At 41.9% G+C, this 24,826-nt stretch overlaps 1 long non-coding RNA gene across 4 annotated transcripts in view; it reads left to right on the top strand.

Moving 5' to 3' along the window:
- The window catches only part of LOC135229679 (uncharacterized), a 97,125-nt gene that overhangs the window by 31,903 nt on the left and 40,396 nt on the right, over positions 1-24,826 (top strand). Inside the window, exons 1-2 of one of the 4 annotated variants that reach the window (XR_010320360.1) lie at positions 12,714-13,038; positions 19,740-19,914. This is a non-coding gene — a long non-coding RNA (uncharacterized LOC135229679). Of the gene's footprint in view, positions 1-12,713; positions 13,039-19,739; positions 19,915-24,826 lie in introns of those variants that run through there. The other 3 variants (XR_010320358.1, XR_010320357.1, XR_010320359.1) reach the window with 3 other exon arrangements.

Below are 24,826 nucleotides of genomic sequence, written 5' to 3' on the forward strand. Positions count from 1 at the left end.
AATTTACCATATGTACAGGAAAAATAAATGTGATTATATTAATAGGTGTAATAAAATAAGTATTTGATAACCTTCAGCATCCACTCATGTTTTTTAAAAGAACATCTAGCATGCCACGAGACCAGAAGAACCAAAATGTTCCTGGCTACTGTCGCTGAACATTTTGATCAAAGAGTCCATAGAAAAGCCCTGATCAAAAGGGGGAAAATGCAGAACAGAATTTCAGATTCTCATGAACCCCAGACTTTTTGGAGCCATTGAGGGTGAATGAACTCCTGAAACTATTTCCGTGAGATATTCTTTAAACATTACACCAAAAGCCTTCCCTTGAATTATCTTAAAACCGAAGTATAAAAAAGAAAAAATCAAACTGTTGCTGTTGAGTTGATTCTGACTCAGAGACCCTGTAGAACAGAATAGCACTGCCACATAGGGTTTCCAAGGTGCAGGTGGTTGATTCAAACTGCTCTTCTTTTGCTTGGCTACCGTATCACTTAACCACTGTGCCACGAGGGCTCCAGAACATTAGCTTACTTAACTAATAAAAATGGTCTACCTTGAGCATATGCTCTTTTAAGAACTGTCTACATGGCATCAGATTGACAACAGCTACTGAAAAGATTAGATAGGAACCTTAAGGAGCAGTGGGTTTATGTTAATGACAGAGGAACAACTCAGAAAAGGAGGGTAAGAATGGTTGCACAACTTGAATGTAACCGATGTCATTAAATTGTACAGGTAGAAACTGTTAAGTTGGTGTGTTTTGCTGCATACATTCTCCACCACAAAAAATAAATTTACAGGTAATAACAAAAAATGTCAAGGAGAGCTAAATATTTTGAAAATAAGACAGATTTGCATGTGAGGGAAGGAGTGGGGTGAGGTGTTTTAGATTAATAGTCAGAAGGCTTATGGGAGCAGGATATTTGAGGAGATAACTGACCTATATCAAAGGAGAGAATAGCTGTATGAAGTTCTGGAGGGAGGATATTGCCAATAAAGGCAAGAGTTGTTTCTGAGGCCCTTAAATAACCAAGTGTTTTGGCATGTTTGAGGAAGCTCAGGAAATAAGTCATGGCGAGTGTGGAGTGAACCGAGGGAAGACTGTTAGTATGGTGGGCAAGCCCCGCATCATGAAAGACCATGGGAAGCGTTTGGGAATTTTTCCTAATCGCCATGAGAAGCCACTGAAATGATGCTGTTATGTAGACTGTAAGAGGGAAGATCAGTGGCATGGAGTCCAGTTTTAACCAAGAGATGATGGTGGCTGTAAGGTGGAGGTAGTGAGAAGTGGATAGAGTCAGGATTTATTTTAAGGTAGAGCCAAGAGTCCAGAATATGTGTCAATGGATTGGATGCAAGATTTGAATAAAGGAGAGAAATCAAGGGTGATTTCTAGGTTTTTGTCCTGAACAACCCAGAGGATAGTGAGAATATTTGCTGAGATAAGGAAGACTGGGAGGTAAATAAGACACTTGGAGCAAGAATTTTATTTGAACCACATTAAGTTTGAGATGCCTAGTAGACATTCAAGGGGAGATGTAGTCAGCCATGGGTGAAGGAACAACAGGACAGAGTGTGTAAATGAGGGTATCCTAGAGCTCAGGTGGAATTGACTGCCATGAATTGGCTCAGATAACCTAGACAGTGAGAAGTGATGAGTGATGTTACTTAAACAGGGCATGGAAATCAATGAAAAAGGTGTGGGAGTGGCAGGGAGGCTAAGGTAGAGAAGTTTCTCTCTCCCTAAACCTGATTGGCTGGATTTGAAGACATCATAAGTTCGTGTATGAGAAATATCCAGCAAATTACCAGTTGATTTAATAAATTGATAACAAAGTCTACCTTTCAGCCAAAGATTGAAAAACAAACAAACCAATTGCCATCTAGTGGATTCTGACTCTTAGCAACCCTATAGGAGGGAGTAGAACTACCCCATAGGGTTTCTAGGGAGCAACTGATGGATTCAAACAGCAGACTTTTGGTTAGCAGCTGAGCTGTTAATCACTGCACCACCAGGGCTCAGACCAAGAATAACACATGTGAGGAACTTACTCCTTAGTTCAATCAAGTATGAGACCAAATGGGCAATACCTGCTCAAAAGCAAAGATGAAAAGGCAGGAAAGGGCAGGAAACCTGGACGAATGGACATGGGGAACCTGAGGTGGACAGGGAAAGGGGGAGAGCGCTGACACAAAGTGGGGATTGCAACCAATGTCACGAAACAGTTTGTGTATCAATTTTTGAATAAGAAACTGATCTGTGCTGTAAACTTTCACCTAAAACCCAGTAAAATTAAAAAGAAAAAAAAAATCAAATAAAGCTCAGTATAAAAAAAAATAGGAAAAGAATCATTTTAATGGGAAAACGTAGATTGTAAAAATGCGTATGACTCACCCCCATTTTAAAGAGTATAATATTCTGTAGTTTGATATGTATTTGCACTGGAAGCTTGGAAGCAGACTTAGAGACGTGGATACCTCAGGTGCTGGGATTTAAAAAATACATGGATTTATTTTTTAAAATTCGTCTGTTATTGGTAGTTTAAAACGGGTCTTCAGTTATCAAAATATCAAAAATAATCAAAAGAATACCTGTATAACCTGCTTTTTAAATAAAGAAAATCCACTGAGATAGCTCACAACTGACAATTCCCCAGCTGGGTAATCGGCCAGGTGAGGGGCATCAAGGCGACCAGGTGAGGATGGTCCAGACCAAATGGAGAGGAGAGGAAGCCCCACCCAAGCGTTGGGGGGAGGTGCAGAGGGCACCTCCTCTAAGGGTCATTTGTTTGCTGACCTCCGATGGCCCTCTCCGAGCCCACCAGAGGGCTCCCTGATGGCTTGACACTGACCATTTGGCCTCGGAGAGCCTGAGAAGCCCCCAAGGGAGGGTGTGGTTTAAAATATATATTTCAATATATACATTCATATTTACACTCTATGCCAGTCTCTGTGCTTCTAGTCTTGTTTCTGTGCAATCATGTAGGTAATATACATAATATGCATTTCTTTGGAATTCATCATTCTGAGAGTCTTTTTAAAAACAAAAACCAAACCCATTTCCATGGAGTCAATTCCAGCTCGTAGCTACCCTATAGTACAGGGTAGAACTGCCCTATAGGGTTTCCAAGGAGTGTCTGGTGGATTCTAACTGCCGACCTTTGGTTAGCAGGCGTAGCTCTTAAACACTACACCACCAGGGTTTCCAAAGACTCTTCCCTGGCTGGAAATCCCTGGCGGTGGCGGTGAAAATGCGGAATCCTAGCCACTAGACCACCAGGGAACCGACAGGCTTTTTAGCGTGTAGAAATTCAAATTCGTAATTTTGGAGATTCCCCCCCTTTTTTTTCAAAACAGGGGGCATTGAGATGGAGGATTTTCCTATGCCCACCATCCTAAGGGATTTAATTAACCCATAGTTGAGACATTGTAAACATCTCAAGAAATTATTACCTTTGAGAAACTTGAGGGTGAGTAGGCGTATCACCTGGCTCATCTTAAACTCCTTATAAAAACCTGACTTGAAGACTCACCTGCCTTTTTGAATAAGTGCCAGCTTGAATAGGCAGGGTTCAGGGAATTGCCAACCAAAGGTATGGTTTCTCCAGAGGCCTCCACGGGGTGTAAAAGAAGAGCAGAGCCAGACCCCGTGCTTGGGAAACACCCTTGGTAGGAAATATTTGAGTGTGTGTGTGGTGGGGAGCAGTGGGTGTGGGAGAGTGGGGTGGGTGGGTAATGGGGAAATACCTGTTTTTTTTGTTGTTGTTGTTTTTGTTTTAAGAAACAGTTTTTTACAATTTTTTTTTTTTTAATTTATTACAGTGAACAGTTCAGTGGAGACACATTCCTTATGTGCAGGGGCTAGTGGAAGTGCTGATAGCTGAGAATGTAGCCTGCTCCCCAAGTGCCAGTTGGCATTTTGGAGAGAAATCTTGATGTTTGGAGCACTGACTGGCCCTGCCTTTTCTAAATAATTAAGGGTGGTGGGGTGGTGGTGCGAGAAAGAGGATGGTCTATGAACACTGACCCTGGAAAATTAACTCCCGAGTGTGTGGGTTGTGGATAGCAGGAAAAGAACATCACCCGCAAATGACAGCAGTGCCTTTATTTATTTATTTATGCTTCTTTTTAGTTCTGAGTTGTTTTTAAGCCACAAATTAATGGGGCCACCATGAGTTTTCAGAGAATGAGTTTTACAAAAATCCAAGTGTTGTAAATATTGCAAGGATTTACTTATATATGCTGTATATGAGAAAAGTCCTTCCAGTTATAGGGAGGAGAAAGAAAGTATATTCAGGAATTAATTTTTCACAGTTCTCTGAATTCTTATATTTCTCCTGTTGTCCATTTTTCTTTTTTTGTCCTTCATCCACCCCTTCCACCCTGACCCACTGTCTTCATCATCTAGTGCTGCCGTAACAGAAATACCATGAGTGGATGGCTTTAACCGAGAGAAATGTAATACCTCACATTGAAGTAGGCTAATAGTCCAATTCAAGGCATCAGCTCTAGGGGAAAGCTTTCTCTCTCTTTCGGCTCTGGAAGAAGGTCCTTGTCCTTAGCCTTCGCATGGTCAAGGAGCTTCTCAGGTGCAGGGACCCTGGGTCCAGAGGACGTGCTCTGCTCCTGGTGCTGCTTTCTTGATAGTCTGAGGCCCCCAACTCTCGGCTTGCTTCCCGTTCCGTTTATCTCTTGAGAGGTAAAAGGTGGTGCAGGCCACACCCCAGGGAAAGGTGACCTGAGTGAGGGTGGTGTTACAATCCCACCCTAATCCTCTTAAAGTAAAATTACAATCACAAAATGGAGGACAACTACACAATAGTGGGAATCATGGCCTAACCAAGTTGAAACACACATTTTTTTAGGGTCATAATGCAATCCATGGCACCCACCAAACCAAACTTGTCACCATCAAGTTGATTCCAACTCGTAGAGACCCTAGCTGATTTGAACTCATAGAGACCCTATAGCATAGAGTAGAGCTACCCCATAGAGTTTCCAAGGACTAGTTGGTGGATTCGAACTGCTGACCTTTTGGTTAGCAGCTGAGCTCTTAACCACTATGCCACCAGGGCTCTTCTTGATCCACAGTCCACCCTAATTCACCACAGTGTTAGAAAAAGGCTTTGCTATTCTAAAATGAGAACTTTTTACTATACTTTTGTGTTAGTGGTTGCTTTTGGTATGTCTTTAAGCACTGAACAGTTTACTCATACCCATTAAAAACCCATTGCCACTGAGTCTATTCCAACTCTTAGCGGCCCTATAGGCCCTATAGAGCGGAACTGTGCCATAGACTTTGCAAGGAGCGCCTGGTGGATTTGAACTGATGACCTTTTGGTTAGCAGCCATAGCTCTTAAACAGTACACCACCAGTGTGGGAGGGGTTTAATTGATAACATGATGTCTGGGCTCCAAGGGAGATGGAATGGATGTGCAGGAGAAGGGCATGCAGAGTCTGCCTGTATAGTCCCCAGAACTCTGTTCAAGATCATGACATACCTCAGTAATCACTTGAATCTAAACATACAACTTTAACAGTTGATGTAAATGACTTTACACATGAATTTCAGAACTCAACTCTTTCTCAGTGGAAGTTCCTTCAACCTAGCCGTTTGTTTGTATTCCCTTATTATGAAAACTAACATTTATTGTGTTCATTCTGTGTGTAAGGCCTTTTTCTAAGTGCCTTGTGTGTTTTATTTAACCTGCGTAACAACCTTTTGCATAAGATCCGTTTTAGAAATGGGAAACTGAGGCAGTGAGAGGTAAAGTAACGTGCCCAGATCACCCAGCTGATAAATTGAGTTAGGATTTAAACCCAGGCAGTTTGTTTCAGAATTTGCTTTATGTAATCACTGTACATGACAGCAGTGAACCCTAGTGGCTGTGTGGTTAAAGAACTTGGCTGCTAACTGAAAGGTCAGTGTTTCAAACCCACGAGCCTCTCTGTAGGAGACAGATGTGGCAGTCTGCTTCAGTGAAGACTTACAGCCTTGGAAACCCTATGGGGTAGTTTTACTCTGTCCTTTGGGGTCACTATGAGTTAGAATCGACTTGATGACAGTGGGTTTTGGCACATAATACTAATGTACAGTGTATTCTCAATGCTGTGTATATGTTCAGAAACTAATTTTCCCAACATCTATGCCATATATAGATTACCAATCCAGTTGCCGTTGAGGAGATTTTCACTCATGACGACCCCGTGAGTTTTCAGAGTAGGACTGCCCTCCATACGGTTTTTAATAGCTGTGAGCATTTGGAGGGAGATTGCCAGGCCTTTCTTCCAAGGCAACTGAGTGGATTTAAACTGCCAACCTTTCAGTTAGTATCTGAGCACTTAACTCTTTGTGCCGCCTAATACATATATATACTAGGAGGTTTTCCTCCTTATTTGTATTTTAATGATTTTTAGACTCTTATGAATACTTGTTCCTGGCACTGAACTAGATGCTAAAGAACAGAATAGGCACATGTAACCCTCTCTCACCTTCTCCCTTCCCTCTTTCACAGAGATGAAATGAAAAGGAATTAATGAAGACAGATCATTGGATTAGGGCCCATACTCAGGGCTCTAACAGCATGGGGAGTTTCTCCTGTCACTTCAGTTCTTGTTCAGGAATTGGTACCTGTTTTTTGTGAATTACAAAGACCAGTGCTTTATATCAAGCCATTTAGATTTGGGGTATGGAGCAGTTTCTTAAATTTTATTTTCAGAGATTTTTTTCTAATAGTTGTTTACATTTATTTTAATTGTATATTCTAAAACCGCTATGAAAAGGTATGAAATAATTGTTTAAATTTTAATTCATATGGGTCAAAATGTATATTAAACTACCTATCGTCACCTTCACAGTCGTTGTTATGTTTGAGCCAATTGTTGTGGCCACTTGTCACCAAGCGTGACGTGCTTCTCCAGGGACTGATCTCTCCTGACAACATGTCCAAAATATGTGAGATGAAGCCTCGCCATTCTTGCTTCTAAGGAATATTCTGGCTGTACTTCTTTTAAGGCAGATTTGTTCATTCTTTTGGCAGTCCGTGGTATATTCAATATTCTTTGCCAACACCGTAATTCAATGGCTTCAATTTTTCTTTTGTCTTCCTTATTCATTGCCCACCTTTCATGTGCGTATGAGGTGACTGAAAACACCATGGCTTGAGTCAGGCGCACATTAGTTTTCAAGGTGACATCTGTGCTTTGGAACACTTTAAAGAGGTCTCTGGCAGCAGATTTGCCCAATGCAATGTGTCGTTTGATTTCTTGACTGCTGCTTCCGTGGGTGTTTATTGTGGATCCAAGTAAAATGAAGCCCTTAATGATGTCAACATTTTCTCCGTTATCATGATGTTGCTTATTGGTCCAGTTGTTAGGCTCTTGGTCTGTAGTCTTTGATCTTCATCAGTAAATGCTTTAAGGCCTCTTCACTTTCAGCAAGCAAGATTGTATCATCTGCATATCTCAGGTTATTAATGAGTCTTCCTCCAATCCTGACGCCTTATTCTTCTTCAGACAGTCCAGCCTCTCGGATTATTTGCTCAGCATACAGGTTGAATAGGTATGGCGAAAGGATACAACACTGATGCACACCTTTCTTGACTTTAAACCATGCAGTATTCCTTGTTCTGTTTAGATGACTGCCTCTTTTTCTATGTACAAGTTTCTCATGAAAACAATTAAGTGTCCTGGAAATCTCATTCTTCCCCATGTTATCCATAATTTGTTATGAGCTGGAGTAGGTCTCAGAAATAATGTGCCATTTCTTCCAGTTGGTTGTGCACGGCTGCCTACTTCCCTAGGTGGTAGCAGCTAAGGCCTGTCTCAGAAACACTCTCCTCCCCACTTAGCATGAGTTTTCACACTGCTCCATCTTTTCCCGTGTGTGTCTCCCGCCCTCCTCAGTGGCCGGGGAAAATGATAGTAGTCCACTGATAAGATTTATTCTTTTATTATACTTTATTTCATCATGTGTTTTTATAACATAGTTCCATTAAAATCAAGGGTAATAAAAATGTTTGTATGATGGAAGTGGATAATCCCACCCATTGTGTCCATCTAAAGTTTCACGAGGAAACTGTGCCCACAACGGAGGGCTCCCACTCCTCTGGCTCACTGTATTTTCTCCTTGTTTATTTGCTCTTTGCTCTTTCCTGATGGATGCATGGGACCACTGAGCTTCAGGACTCCACAATTCTGCCTTTCATACCAGTGTTACTGTAATCTTGGGTTCCTGGGCTGCCTTGCCACAGATTTACTCATTCTGTTTCTGTTAATTATTTCATTACTTAAAAATTTCTCATGAATTTTTCCAGAAGTACATTCTATTCCTCAAAAACTTGGAAGCAATGGGAAAGTATGCAATAAATAACAAGAAAACATACGTAATGCATAGAATAAATTATTAACATTCCGATATGTCTATTATCTTACTTATATTGGCGTGTATGTGTATTAGAGTCTCTGGTTGATGCAAATGGTTAATATCTTGAGCTGCTGACAGAAAGTTGGAGTTCAGGTCCACCCAGAATTGCTATGAAAGAGAGGTCTGGCAGTCTACTTCCGAAAACCCAGCCACTGAAACCCCTATGGAGTACAGTTCTACTGTGGCACACTGGTGTCCTCATGGATCAGAACTGACTCAGTGGCAACTGGTTTTATGTGTGTATTAGCACACACATTTATATATATTAACACAGATATTATATCCTGATATTTTCATTCAACATTAGTCTTTTCTCATGATAAATTTTTTTTGTTTTTTTTTTTAATGAGGGCATTAAATTACTTTATAATATTCTGTGTGCATGTAGTATATGTTTTTTAACGATTTGACTATAGTTGCAATAATAAATGGGCATGTTTCTAGTAATCTTCAACCTATACTTACATCTTTTTAACATACATCTCTGCCACTAAATCTCTTTGTTTAATTATTGTTTAACACTCTTTACGCCTAAGAGATGGTCTCAGAAGCAGCCCTGATCAGTTTTTCTCCCTCTTACTCATGAAGCCCCTTAATGTATCCCAAGGTATCAACTACGAAGGATTTTACGTCCTTATCCTTTGTTTATTTTTCATTCAGTCAGTATACTCCATGGGCCAGAAGTAGTCTGTGTTATGCAGATACAGTGGTGAAAGGTACACACTGTCCCTGTCGTCATGAAGGGGACAACCCAGTGCAGGGGGGAGGAGCACTGGGGAAATGCAGCTGAGAGCAAGGACAGACAACCCTCCAGGAACCACACTGGACTTCAGAGAGGCTTGTTGGCTGCTGTTCACCTGGCAGGCTTCTAGATACCCGAGTACCCTTGGGCTTGGTGCCTGCTCCTCTCTCTACTGACACCCTCCCTCTAGGATGCCTCAGTGAGTTTACTGCTGTCTATTTGTAGCTAAGGACGTGAGGTTTATACCTCCATCCATTCAAACTCCTCCTGGGTCCAGACTCATATATTCAAATGTCAGCCTAACTCTCTGTATTGACCTCTTTATGCATTAAAATGATACATTCCTCATATGGCCATCATGAAAAGCAAACATGAAAGGAAAAGCACAGGAGTGCCTGGCACCAGTGTAGGTACTCAATGAACATTAGCTGTTGGTATTATTCTTGACATCTCCGTGTGGGGTGAAGTTTTATTACCGGACATCTCCATGTGGATATCTAACAGCTGCACCATGTTATCTAGGCTATGAAACAATTCTTGGTTCCAACCACCATTCTCTTCTTATCGATGAATTTCTCAAGGCTTCGGTGATGGGAGTGTGTGTTTTTCCACACAATGGACGTGATTAGGAATGGTTGGCTAGGTCCTACACCATAAATTGCTCCAGCATTCCTATGGGTGACCATTGAGACAAGTTTCAGCCAACGAATGTAGCAAAGAATTGGAACCACTCTCAGCTGTTCATGCGAGTACTCTCAATCCAGAATATCTGGTAAGTCGACTGTTAGGGATTGAATTGTGTCCCTCCAAAATGTATGTGGAAATCCTAACCCCTTTACCTGTAAATCTGACCTTGTTTGGAAATAGGGGGCCTCCTTTTATTATGTGAATGAGGTCATACCAATGTAGGGTGGGTCCTAAGCCTTACTCTTCTTAGTTATAAAAGGAGCAGAATACACACAGGCACAAACAGGCAAAGAGGAAGACAGACAAAGAAGACAGATGCGTCCACAAGGCCAGGAACACAAATGATTTCTGGCGTCTACTAGAAGCTGAGGTAGACAAGGAAGGACTTCCCACTACAGTCATGCCCTGAATTTGAACTACTACCTACTGAACTATGAACAAATAAATTTCTGTTCTTTAAAGCCATCCAGTTGTGTTATTTTTTGTTATGGAGGGACTAGGTAACTAACACACATACCCGTGCTTGTAAGTTCAGCCCAGTGCAGAATAATTTTCTTCCCTCCTTGGTCTAGCCCACCTGAACCTGCTCTTTCCCTATCAGTGTCCTTTGTTTTCACCTAAGAGCTATGACCGAGTCCGCTTGATGCTGATGCATTGAAATTTCAATTTATTTTTTTATTTATGATTACTATTAATTCCAGTGTTTTCTACGGTTTTCAATGGAGACAGTCCTATAATCTATGAATAGCAGTTATACTTTTTCTCTTTTTGTACTTCCAGTGTTAAATGTTTAATAAAAATAATGATAGAAGCATCCTTATTTTATTGTTTATTAATTTTAAAGAGAATGTCCCACACGTCACCATGAACTATCATGCTAGTTGTAGTTTTCCACGTTCGGGAACTCCTTTTCTGTTCCATGTTTGCTCCTAGCCCTTATCTCTCCGTGTGATTGGATTTTATCAACCTGCTTTGCCCCCATCTCTTGAGGTGAGCATATGTCTTCTCTTCTTTCACCTATGCATGTGGTGAATGAAATTACTAAATCTTTAATGTTCACTCAAATTTGTATGCCTGCAATAAACCGCCTTGATCATGGCATGTTACATGGTTTATACTTTGCTGGATTTCCTTTGCTAGCATCTTACGTAGGGTTTTGCATCTTAGTTACTGAGTGTGCTTGTCCTCTAACTCTTCTCCTACCTTCCTTCTCTAATTTGCTATCATTTTTAAACTAGCCTTAAGGGTCAAGTTAGTGGAGTATCTCATGGTTTTCTAATTTCTGTTGACTATGTACAAGATTAAAATGACTGTTTCTTGCATGTTTGCTGGAACCTGACTGGAAATGATCTAGGTCTGCCATTTTCTTTGTAGGGAGATCTTGAACTACTGACCCATTTTATTTAGGTGGTTAAAGGCATCTTCTGGTGCTAATTTACTTAGAAGAAATTCTGATGCATGTTCTAGGTTGCTCAAATCTCATCTTTAAATATTGACTATCAGGGCTTATAGCCTCATGCAAGCCAATTCATCAATCCCAGATTTCCCCAAAGTCAGGCTCTACAACTATTCCCGGTACCAAATTCCCTCATTTAAGACTTATTTGCAAAGAAAGAGACAACAGTATGCTATCTATGCAGTTGTGTATCCGCAGCCTTCTTGAGTCCATAATGTGAGGATAGTCTTCTAAGACTTTTTTTGTAATTGTTCTTTTCTTAATTTTTTTTCCTTTTTTCACTGCCACCCAACCCCCCCCGCCCCGCCACCCCATCTAGTAGTTTTAAAGTTGTGCGTTTCAGGTTCAAGTCTGTAATCCAAAAGAACAGGCTTCTAGAAGCAGAAAGCAGGCAGTGCGACTGTTGGGCTGTTGGTGGGGTGGGGGGAGGGGAGCTGCTGCTCAGAGAGGGCGGCCGAGGGAGGCAGGAGATGGCCCGGCTGCCGGCCGCAAGCCCGCAGGCTCCAAGGAGGCGGAACCTGCGTGCGCCCTGAGCCTTTTGAGACAGGCCCAAGCCCTCCGAGCCCGGTGCTAACCTCGCACCCGCCAGGCTTGCGGGTTCCCCCAGGACTAGGGGAAGCCTAAGGCCAAGGAGGGCAAGGCCTAGGGTCTGGACCTCGGAACTGGTTCTGCCATGCGTGATCTCAGCGCTTATGCTCAGAAGGAGGGCAGGAAGCATATCGCAAGGTGCCTATGACCCTGAAGGGCGGGAGTTGTGGCCACCCACGGACTATGGGTCTGCATATGGAGGCCCCCAGGGTGCAATTCCAGGAGCAGAACACAAAGCCACAGAGGGGACAGTGCACCTCGCCAGTGCTCCCCAGGGGCATTGCCCCAATTTGGGGAGCAGTCCCTCCTCTGGGCTAGGGACTTTGTTTCCTCCACTGTCTTCCCTGACTGTGAGCAGACTCTTGTCTACACAGACTAAGGAGGAGTTATCAAAATCAGCTCCGAACTCCGGATTTGAGTTAAGGATCATAAATTAACACAGAGAAATACGACTTTAGCAATAAGTGCCTGCTTGAAGCCCAAGTTGCCTGAAAATAAGGAATTTCAGTCTTTCAGCTCCTCTGCTAATGTAGTGACTAAGAACAGGATCTCACTGGAGCTCAAAGATGTGGGGCACTGGGAATACTCTGGGTCTGTCTGCTCACGGCTGATTGCCTCATTCCCAGTTTTATTATACACCTTAGATACAGACCAGAAGAGGAGTTTGGGGCTTGACACCTGACATCTTAACACCAGTTCCTGTTTCTTGAGGAAGGAAGAGGTAAAATAAATCAGCGTTTTCTGTGTCCTTCTCCATCCCCGGAAGTCCTGATGAAGACCCTCTCAGGTAAGGACTGACAGGGAGTGGCTTGGTTTACTATTCAACTTTGTCCTTCAGTAACTTTGTTTATGTTCTGCATGTAAACTATTGTGCATTGACAGAAGCATTCTAATTCTTATGCAGAATGACTAGACCTGCTGCAGAATGACTATATTGTGCCTCCCTCGGGCACCCCTGTCTGTGCAGCACCCTCCACCCCCAACTGCCCAACCGCCTCTCTCCTGGCATTCTGCTTCTAGAAGCATGTTCTTTTGATGCAGAGATGCAGCACACACAGAATCCCAGCTGGATTACAGACTTGAACCTGAAGACCTTATGCAGAATGACTATTTATGAACGCTTAGTACTAAAGCAGGTACTTACCCCTCAGAGAAGGCCCTGGGGGAGGTTGATACATGCATTCCCCAGTGCTCCTGCTGCTCTAGAGGTGCCTGAAATGCCTCTGTGGGAAAGGCCTTCAGATTAGGCTCATGGCCCACGTGGGAATTCAGGCCTATTTTTCTGTTAGAACATCTCATTTAGCTCTGAAAATGTTATTATCTAGTTTATTCACCAGACATGAGTACAGACATCTCATATTTTCAAAATTAATGCCATTCTTTAATACTAATTTGCCACCAAGAGTATATTCCAAAGTGTTTCCAATAGGCTAGCAAGTCTTTCCAAAGAGGGGAGTCCTCCGCCATGTTGTGCAGTGACAGCAGGGTTGGCATAATATGTTTACCCAGATACCTACCACTTTTTTTTTTTTTTATTGTGCTTTATTTGAAACTTTACAGAGCAAATTACTTTCTTGTTCAACCATTTATACACAATTGTTTTTGACATTGGTTGCAATCCTCATCATGTGTCAACACTCTCCTATGCTCCAGTTCCCCGTTTCCATCTGCCATGATTCCTGTTCCATCCTGCCCTCTTTTCTGTGCTTTTGGGCAGGTTTTGCACATTTGGTCTCATACACATGATTGAACTAAGAAACAGTTTCTTCACGTGTGTTGTTGTTTGTTTTATAGACCTGTCTAATCTTTGGCTGAAGGGCGAACTTCAGAAGATACTTTCCACTGTGTTGCTTTCCATAATTCCTGAAATTCCAAGCCTGCCACCTGAACAACTTCCTTTAGTGTTTCATTTAGAACAAGTCTGGTGGCGATGAATTCTCTTAATCGTCTTTCACCTGAGAATGTCAATATTTTTCCTTTACTCGTGAAGGAAATAACAGCCTATAGAACACTGGGTTAATGTTTCTTTTCTTTCAGTGTTGAAAAAATGTTGTTTTCACAGCTTTTTGGCCTCCATGGCTTCTGATGATGAATACAGAGTCATTCCAATTGTTTTTCCTGTGTGAGATGAGTTGTTTTCTCTCTAGCTTCTTTGAAGATATTTTCTTGGTCCTTGTTATTCCACAATTGACAGTGAGGCATTTGGGGGTAAAATTATGTGAGTTTAACTTGCTGGAGTTTGCATAGCTTCTTGAATCTGTAAGTTTATGTCTTTCAACAAATTGGGAAAGTGTTGAGCCAGTATTTCTTCAAATACTTTTTTCTACACCACATATTTTCTCTACTCCTTATGGAATTCCGATAAATAAATGTTAGATATTTTTGGATTTTTTTGAGGCTCTGTTCATTTTTTTTTTCAATATTTGCTCTCTGTTTTCAGATTGGATATTTTCAATTGAACTATTTTCATCTCATTGATCCTTTTGTCTGTCAACAGCATTCTGCTGTAGAGCTGATCAAGTGAATTTTTTATCTCTATTTTTCCTGTCTAAAATTTTCATTTGTGAATGTTTTCTATGTATTTTTCTATTTTTCTAAGGTGTGCCTGTTACTTCTTTGAGCGTGGTTAAAGTAGCTTTTTAAAGTTTTTGTCTATGATTCCAAGACTATGTCTTACTTCAATCTTACAGAAAATGTCGATGTTGTTTGTTTTAGGAATCACTTGACCCAGTTATGTTCAGGCTGCAAGTTCTTTCCCAACTTCTGGATGCTGTGGCTCAGATGTCAGTTAAGATTTTGAAGACTTTGCAGTGATATTTGGATGTAATCTATGGGAGTGTCACTCAGTTTGGGACCTTGTTGGTGTTCTAACCCATAATGCAGTTCTCAAAGGATTGATCTACTTCTTAGGGTCAGAGCAAAGCATATGCAACTGTGGGAGTCGGGGGGGTATGAAAAACAACTTTATGGTATCCCTCTCTTGAGCCACCTGGTCTCTGTCTCTCTGAGGCTGTCTGATGTCTGAGCAGCTACCTTCCTGGTCCACTGGCAAGAATGTTGGGGCTTTAATCTCCTCATTCTGCTGTGCAATGAAGTGCCTGGGTCTGCCTATGAGGCCAAATATTGGTAAGATGGAGAAAATATAACAGAGATTCCTCTACATTATTTGGTCCTTATACACTTAGGTCAGAGAGAAGGCACACTGTTTCTGGTGATACTTCGAAACAGGTATGGAGAAAAAGGCATTAACAGGTTGATAGCTGCATACTAGGTGTTAGGGATTAAATTCTGTCTTCCCAAAATGTATATATCAGCTTGACTAGGCCATGCTTCCCAGTATTGTGCGATTATCCACCATTTTGTCAGCTGATGTGATTTTCCAATGTATTGTAAATCCTACCTCTGTGATGTTAATGAGCGAGGATTTGAAGCAGTTATGTTAAGGAGGCAGGGCTCAATCTACAAGATTAAGTTGTGTTTTAAGTCAATCTCTTTTGAGATATAAAAGAGAAAAGAGCAGAGAGACAGGGGGACCTCAGTACCACCAAGAAAGTAGTGTCAGGAGCAGTACATCCTTTGGACCTAGGATCCCTATGCTGAGAACCTTCTTGTCCAGGGGAAGATTGGTGACAACGACCTTCCCCTAGGAGTGACAGAAAAAGCCTTCCCCTGGAGTTGGCACCCTGAATTTGGACTTATAGAGCCTCCAAGACTGTGAGGGAATAATTTTCTTTGTTAAAGTCATCCATTTGTGGTATTTCTGTTACAGGAGCACTAGATATCTAAGACACTAGGTACCAGGAGATGTACATTTCCCAGCTCTTTCACTCCCAGGGCCACTATGACTAAGTAGCCAATGCCATAAATCCATGCAAGCAGACTATTCTGATTACTGCTTTGACTCTACTGTCTGTTATGGTAACCACACTCACCTTGTCTTTGTTAATTGAGTGCCACCACTTGGCTGTTACCACCACGGGGTCCAGGCAGCTGCATTGTAGTTAGGTGTCTTAATTCAGTTAGGGCAGTTCTCACTGTGGACTCTTACTTACATAAAATAGCAACCACAGAAGTCTTCAATAATGCTGGGGCTTGCTGCACAAATTTGTACCTCACCGCTATGGTAAAAAGAGAGCCCTCTGGGCACTCCGTGTGTGGGTCTGTGGGTCCAGCCTAATAAATCCATTCTAACCTGCCAATTTCCCTCAGCCTTTGGATACCTTCTCCTACATTATACAATGGCAGATCTGCATTTCCACTTGATTTATTGTAGGCCACCACTTAATCCATGCTTCAGTAAACCAGCCAAATAAACTATGAGATCCTTTTCTAACCTCTCAAGCTGAAACACTGAATGAAGAATCTATGCTTCCTTGGCCTATATCAATAAACTTAGACTAATTCACCTTTATGTTGCTTGCACCGTTATCCCACACCCATAATAGCCATTCCCACACATGTTCACCAGGTTTCTGTATGTATGTATGTATTAGAAAAATCAAGTAGTTCTTTTGGAGTTTAGCATACCTTCTCCTGGGTCACACTTCATAGTTCACCTTTTGGGGCTTGTTGGGACTGAAGTCTAGGTATAGGTCTAGAAGCAAAAATGGGCAGTGGCAGTGGGATGTTCAGCCGTGTCTTATAAGGCATCTGCCTAAGGTAATGCCCCAGGCAATGCCCCAGACCCCACCCCAGGAGATAACTCAAACAAGACACTTCAGGCACAGCTGGGGTAATCTCATCAGATGGAGGTGGAAGGGATAATTGTTTTACTGGGAAGGGTGCCTTAGCAGGCAAAGTTAGAGAATCTCTTCAGATGGGAGTAAGAGGTCTGGTTCTGTTAGGAAGAGCGATTCAACAGAAATTGGAGGTTCATTGTCCCCCGCTTCCTGACTGTCTGCCCATATGTCCTCATCCCAAGTTTCAGGATCCCATTTCTTCCCAATCAGTGCCCTCACTTTAACTTCAGACACCATTTGAGGCTGGATATTCAACTGGCGCTTTAATTCAGTCACTCTTATGATAAGAATCTGAGTTTATTTTTGGCAGCATTAGCCTTGTTACTATAAGAAATATGGTTTTCTTTCTGGGCACAAGTGGCAGCTTTCAGATCTTGTATGTGGTGCTTGAGCTTTGAGCCCATTTCTTTCATTCACCAGTGTGGCTCCAAAAGCAGGACCAACCAAGCAGCTTCCTTATTATTCTTATTCTGACAAAATTATAGAAAAGTATCAAATATGTAATCAGGCAGAGCCTTGTCTCTCACAAATATTTGGTCCAGTGGTAGTAGTATTTTGCGTATTTCTATTGTCACCTCCCACCATGGATTAGCAATAGCCTGTTTACTTCTGGAGACAGTCATCAGTGCCTTTAAGACTAGCTAGACTTGAGAATCAATTCAGAAAACTCATCCTTAAGATTTGGTTCCTCTACAATCACTGTAGGTACCAAATGTCTTAGCCTGGGATCTCTAGAGGTGCAAAACTAGTGAAGGGAACATATATATATATATACACACATATATATGAGTGTGTGTATATATATGTGTGTGTATGTGTGTATATATATACATATATATGGAAACCCTAGTCGCATAATGGTTAATAGCTATAGCTGCTAACCAAAAGGTTAGCAGTTCGAATCCACCAGGCGCTCCTTGGGAACTCTGTGGGGCAGTTCTACTCTGTCCTGTAGGGTCACTATGAGTTGGAACCGACTTGACGGCAATGGGTATATACACACACACACACACATATGCATACATACATATGTTAGTTGTTGTTGCTGTTAGATGCCATCGATCCTGTGTAAAACAGAATGAAACACTGCCTGATCCTGAACCATCCTCACAATCATTGCTATGTTTGAGCCCATTCTTGCAGCCATTGTGTCAGTTCGTGTTGTTCAGCGCCTTCCTCTTTTTTTCTGACCTTCAGCTTTTCCAAGCATGATGAGCCTCTCCCGGGACAGGTCCCTCCTGAAAATATGTCCAAGGCACATGAGACGAAGCTCGCCATCCTTGCTTCTAAGGTGCATTCTTGGTGTACTTCTTTCAAGATGGTTTTGTTTATTCTTCTGGCAGTCCATGGTATATTCAGTATTCTTTGCCAACACCATATTTTAAATGAATCAGTTCTTTGGTTTTCCGTATTCATTGTCTAACTTGCTCAAGCATGTGAGGTGATAGAAAATATCATGGCTTTGCTCAGGCACACCTTAGTCCTCAAAGTGACATCTTTCCTTCACAACACTTCAAGGAGGTCTTTTGCAATAGATTTGCCCAATGCAATACATTGTTTGAATTCTTGACTGCTGCTTCTGTGGGCATTGATTATGGATTCAAGTTAAATGAAATGCTTGATGACTTCAGTATTTTCTCTTTTTATCATGGTGTTCCTTACTGGTCCAGTTGTGAGAATTTTTGTTTTCTTTATGTTGAGGTGTAATCCATACTGAAGGCTGTAGTGGTTGCTGTTCATCAGTAACTGCTTCAAGTCCTCTTTACTTTCAGCAAGCAAGGTCGTATCAGCTGCATATCATAGGTTGTTAGTGAATCTTTCTCCAAAACTGATGCCATGTTCTTGTTCTTCGAGACCAGCTTCTCAGAATGTTTGCTCAGCATACAGATTGAGTAAGTATGGTGAAAGGATACCACCATGACACACAACTTCCTGATTTTAAACCACACAGCATCCCCTTGTTCTACTCAAATGACTGCCTCTTGGTCTATGTACATAAAAAAAAAAAGTACATATTCCGCATGAATACAGTTAAGTGTTCTGGAATTCCCATTCTTTGCTAAGCTATCCATAATTTGTCATGAGCCACACATTGAGTGTGCTTGTATAGTAAACAAAAATAGGTAAACATCTTACTGATATTCTCTCCTTTCAGCCAAGATCCATCAGACATCAGAAATGATATCCCATGTTCCATGTCTTCCTCTGAATCCAGCTTGAATTTTTGGTAGTTCCCTGTCTGTGTACTTCTGCAACTGTTTTTAATTATATTCAGCAAAATTTTTCTTGCATGTGATGTTAATGGCATTGCTCGATAATTTCCGCATTGCGTTGGAGCACCTCTCTTCCAGTCATTTGGTCAGGTAGCTGTCTTCCAAATATATTGAAATAGACAAGTGAGCGCCTCCAGCACTGCACCCATGTGTTGAAACATCTCATTTGGTACTCTATCAATTCCTGGAGCCATGTTTTTTGCCAATGCCTTCAGTGCAGCTTGGAGTTCTTCCTTCTGTACCATCAGCTCTTGATCATCTGCTACCTCCTGAAATGGTTGAACGTTGACCAGTTCTTTTTGGTGTATTGAGTCTGTGTATTCCTTCCGTCTTCTTTTGATGTTTCCTGTGTTGTTCAATATTTTGCCCATAGAATCCTTGAGTATTGCACCTAGAGGCTTGAATATTTCCTTCAGTTCTTTCAGCTTGAGAAATGCCAGGTGTTTTCTTCCCTTTTGGTTTTCTAACTCCAGATCTGTTCACATTATTATTATCATACTTTGTCTTCTCCAGCTTCCCTTTCAATTATTCTATTGAGCTCTTTTACTTTATTATTCCTTCCATTCTCTTTAGCTACTGTACATTCAAGAGCAAGATTCAGAGTCTCTTGTGACATCCTCTTTGGTCTTCTCTTTCTTTCCTGTCTTTCTAATGACTTTTTGTTTTTTTTCATATATGATGTCCTTGCTATCATCCCACAACTAATCTGGTCTTCGATCATTAGTGTGCAGTGCATCAAATCTACTCTTGAGATGGTCTCTAAATTCAGGTTTGATATACTCAAGGGCATACTTTGACTCATGGACTTGTTTTAATTTTCTTCAGCTTCAACTTGAACGTGAATATGAGCAGCTGATCATCTGTTCTGCAGTCAGCCCCTGGCCAGATTCTGACTCATGATATTGACCTTCTCCATCATCACCTTCCACAAATTTGATTCCTGTCTATTCTGCCTGGAATGGTGCACGAGTATAGTCACCGTTTATGCTCCTGATGAAAGGTATGTGCAATGAATAAGTCATTGGTCTTGCCAAATTCTATCATGTAAGCTTCAGTGTCATTTCTATCATCAATACCTTATTTTCCAACTACTGATTTGTCTGCTTTGTTTTCAACTTCGCATTCCAATTACGTAATTATCAGTACATCTTGATTGATCAATGCATCATGTTTGATCAGTTTCAAACTGCAGAACTTGGTAAAAACCTTCAACTTGTTCATCTTTCACATTCATGATTTGTGTGTAAATTTGAATAATAGTCTTATTAACTGGTCGTCCTGGTAGGCCTGTGGATATTATCCTATTGCTCGTAGTGTTGTACTTCAGAACAGATCTTGAAATGTTCTTTGTAGCGATGAATATGATGCCGTTCTCTACAGTATCTCAATCCTGGCATAGTAGAACATACCATTGTCTAGTTTAAAATGTCCAAAACCAAGCTATTTCAGCTCACTAATGCCTAGGATTATTGACCTTTTATGCATTCCATTTCATTTTTGATGACTTCCAATTTCCCCAGATTCATAATTCCTTCATTCCACACTCTGAGTATTAATGGATTTTTGCGTCAGTTTCTTCTCATTTTGAGTTGTGCCCCATCAGCAAATGTCATTAAAGTGGGATCTACTTTGAGGAGGTAGCTCTTCCCCACTCGTATTTTGAGTGCCTTCCAACCTAAGGGGTTATCCTCTGTCATTCAGCCAGACAGTGTTCCAGTACTATTCGTAAGATTTCACTGGCCAGTTTTTTTTAGAAATAGATCACTAGGTCCTTTTTCCTAGTCTGTCTAAAACCAGAGCTCCACTCAAAGCTGTCTACCATGGGTGAACCTGGTGGTATTTGAAATACCGGTGGCATAGCTTCCAACATCACAGCAACATGCAAGCCACCACAGTACAACAAACTGACAGAAGAGTGGTGGGAGTTAAAAATGAGAAGAACCAAAAAGAGTGCTTCTTCCATGTCTGCTGATTTAGAGGAACCATGAGAAATTGTCAAGTGAAGAGTGATTCAGAGAAAAACATGGGTAGAGTGTGACCTAATTTCCATAAAAACAAACAAATGAATGTCCTTACGTGTGTCCTGGCAAAAAGAAGTATGTAAAAGGATACATATGTATCTTTGGACACTGGACACTTTGGGGGAGCAGGTACAATATACTTATGTGGGGATGGCTCTTATTATAACTTCTGTATACAAATCTCTATTGTTAAATGTGTTATAAGAATGTAAAACCTTTTAAAGTTTAGTAACATCATACGTGTATGTGTGTGTATTTGAAACTTTTTTTTTTTGACTATTTTATAAATGTGTTTTTTAGTTATCTAGTTTAGTGTGGCTATAGCAAAGATACCACAAGTGGATGGCTTTAACAAACAGAAACTTATTCTCTCACAGTTTAAGAAGCAAGAAGTTTGAAGTCAGGGCACCAGCTCTAGGAGAAAGCTTTCTGTCTTTGTGGCTCTGGGGGAAGGTCCTTGTCATCTATCTTCCCCTGGCCTAGGAAATTCTCAGCGCGTGGACGCTGGGTCAAAAAGACGTGCTCCACTCCAGGCACTTCTTCCTTGGTGGTATGAGGTCCCTCTCATTTCTGCTTACTTTTCTCTTTGTATGTCAAAAGAGACTGACTCAAGACTCACCCTAATCCTGTAGATTGTGTCCTCCCTCATTAACCTAACTGCCTCTAATCCCGCCTCATTAACATCACAGAGGTTAGAATTTACAACCCATAAGTAATCACATCAGATCACAAAATGCAGGACAGCCACACAATACTGGGAATCATGGTCTGGCCAGGTTGACACACATTTTGGGGGACACTATTCAATCCATAACAATAGAGAAAACACTGTCTTCAATGCCAGATTCAGAGACTTTTATCCATCTATGAAGGGCAAACACAGAAACTGAACAAAATTCAGACCAGCGAATTATTGCTTGCTCTTGTAACTAATGACTTCTTCTGGCCTCTATGCCTGGAAATGGCCAAAAACAATTCTGTGAGGATTAATTCAGTCACTGCTCAAACATCTACTGCATGTACATGTCTACAGGTAAGGAAGAATGCTGGACACCATGTGTGATTCATTAAGTAACACGGGGACCATTAGACTATTGTTCTCCTTCTCTGATATGCCACTATCACCTTCTCCCCTTGTTCTCCTGAAAAACCCACGCTTGTATATTCTAGGCTTTTTTCCAGGATTGAATTTGCAGGAAGTTAAAGATATATCTTTGAAAGATAAAGAAGACTTTGGCCACATTGTCTTTAGACAGTTGAACTTCCCAGCCAACCTCTGTGCAGGATGGGAATTCACAATCCCTCCTACACAGTACCTCTGAGCAGGACGGGATTTCTGTTTCATTGTCAGGAGAAGGTGGAATTCACCCGTCTTCAGAAAACTTACTTTCCTTTGCCTCAAACTGTCCTACTCAGGATCTGTCACGGTCACTCTGAGAAATTGACATGGGCAGCCTGTATGGAAGTGCCCATCCTAGAGACCCTGCCCTCCCTTCCTTGCTCCATAGGGCTTCCTCTGACACTTGGGGTCGCATCTCCCAGGGAGTACACACCTCTGGCACTTCCAGGGATTCCCAGGCCCTGGGATACTGTGGATGGGACTTGGAACTCAATCTGTTTCTTCCCATCCTCACCTTTGGTTATCTGTGTTCTGTCTTCACCAGATTTAGGAGGCCTTGTCTTCTCTTTGCTCGTTTCATCTCAGTCAGGCTTTTCTATTCCAATTCTCTGATCTCAGAACAGATCAGGTTAGACCACAGAAAAGAGAAAGACCAAGCAAACATCACTGATCTGTGCAGAAGCTGCTGGGAAGGGATTCGATTCTCATTGGTTTAGGGTTTTAAGCCCACTGCTCACCAGCACGCAGGTTCCCCCCAGAGTCTGGCTTCTGTCTGGTACCTTGTACTACAAAGAACTCAGTGACCAGCCCACCTTCACAATCACACCTCCCTTAGAGCTATCTTTGCAGAGGCTCTTTCTCAGACTTCCATGTCCCACTGAAATCCCATTTCTCTTTCCTTACAAACATTGTGCTCATTCTCAGGGCCCTGAGACCTCATCTGCAGGTGAGTCTTGTCCTCTTCTCTCCTTGGTGGGGGGAGCTTTTGAGTGGACCTCATGTCTTTGGACAGATATCCTAGGGCTTCTTCCACCCTGGTGCTCTAGGGCTGGATCTCTCCATGTAGTAGAGGGGGCGTGGAAGGGGCACAAGGCTAAAAGAGTGGATCTTCCAGGTGAAGTGGGTTTAAGAAGCCTGAATGAAGTTCTTCCCTGAAGGGTGCATATTTTGCAGTCCAGACATCCTGCTTCTCTCAGTCTAAGAGTCCTAGCACGTCTTCAGGTGCTTTCTCCTTTGACCTTGAGGCCATGCCTGCACCGTCTGCAGCCAGGTCTCCCACATGTGTAGCATCAGCAGTAGGTGTGGTAGCCTCTTCAGCCCCTGTCTCCTGCTCCAGATGCTCCTGGAGGTGCCTGGCTCTTCTTGCCAGGACTCCAGGATGCTGACCAGGAACTCAGTGTTGGTTAGACTGAGGGCAGACATGATGGCACTCACTTTCTTCAAAAACTCAGCCTCAAGACCAAGGGCCTTTTGCCAACAGGGGTGTGAGATGTTTTGGTCTGGTCTGCCAGACCATGGCTAACCCCTTGACCTTACACACTTGGGTTAAATACTCATACTTGACCTATGGATCTCTGGAGTAATTTGATGAGTGGGAATTCTGCCTAGTGGAAGCTGATGAAAAAGGCCTTGCTGATACTTGGGGAATCTTCCTGGGCTTGGAACCTGGGCTTTTTGTTCTCATGTTCTACCCTGAGTGACACTTTCCTCTTGGGTTGAGGCTTGCAATAGTGGAGAGTTAATTTACATGAGCCCTCTGGGCTCTGGTGTCTCAACTGTGACCTAAGTCTCTGGTCTCAGGGATCCCTGGAGGCCTCTCCATCACCACCATCCTCCACCTCCACAGTCCCCATGGTTTCTTTCTTCTTCCCCAGGCACCGACCATACTTTAGGGAATTTACTCTGGGCAATAAAGTCTCCTCCAGAAAATTTCAGTGATGGTACTACCTTATAGCAAAAGTCTATCGTTTTTCAAAAAATTATAATACGTTGATTTAAAAAAAAAAACTCCCAGTTTTCTTTTAGTAGATTCCAATTCATAGCAACCCTGTAGGACAGAGTAGAACTCCCCATAGGGTTTCCAAGGAGCAGCTCGTGGATTCCAACTGCCAAACCTTTTAGTTCGCAGCCAAACGTTTATCCAGTGATAGTTTATAATATAAACAGAGGATCACCACATTAAAAAAAAATTTTTTTTTTTGCATTTGTTGGACGGAAGTGAATTTGCTCCTGTGGAATATGGAAATTACCTCATCCTCTACACCTTCATGATAATACATGGTTTCTCTAAAAGCTGTTTTCTATGAAAGTTATTTTTTTTAGTAAATTTAGAGTGTAAACATTGAAACAGGAGAATCGGTCTCCTCTTTGTAACTTGTTTTCTTCCTCCTTTTAAGGGAAGGATTTTCATAGAAGGAATTATACTTAAGGAGACAGCGTAATTTGTACTTTTCTGTGTAATTTAAAACTTCTTCTCGTACCCTTAACTAGCCTACACCAGGAGATTAAAATTGCCTTTCTCTGAACAGAAGCCCATTACCATGTCCTTCAGGGTGAGGCAGAAACAGATGTCCACATTTGAGAGTCTGATGGCACAAACCTTAGTAGCTGAATCACAACCATGCCTCCTGTGGGGGGGGCGGGGCTTGTATATGTCAGCATAAGGGTCAGTATTTTTCTGAGTTTGAGGGAAAGATTGGCGAGTTAAGGAAGAAAGAGAAGGAGTTTGGGAGGGGAGTGTAAGCTCCAGTGACAGACAGAAGATGGGGTGG

The sequence above is a fragment of the Loxodonta africana genome, unplaced genomic scaffold, assembly GCF_030014295.1.
Source record: "Loxodonta africana isolate mLoxAfr1 unplaced genomic scaffold, mLoxAfr1.hap2 scaffold_439, whole genome shotgun sequence".
NCBI lineage: Eukaryota > Metazoa > Chordata > Mammalia > Proboscidea > Elephantidae > Loxodonta > Loxodonta africana.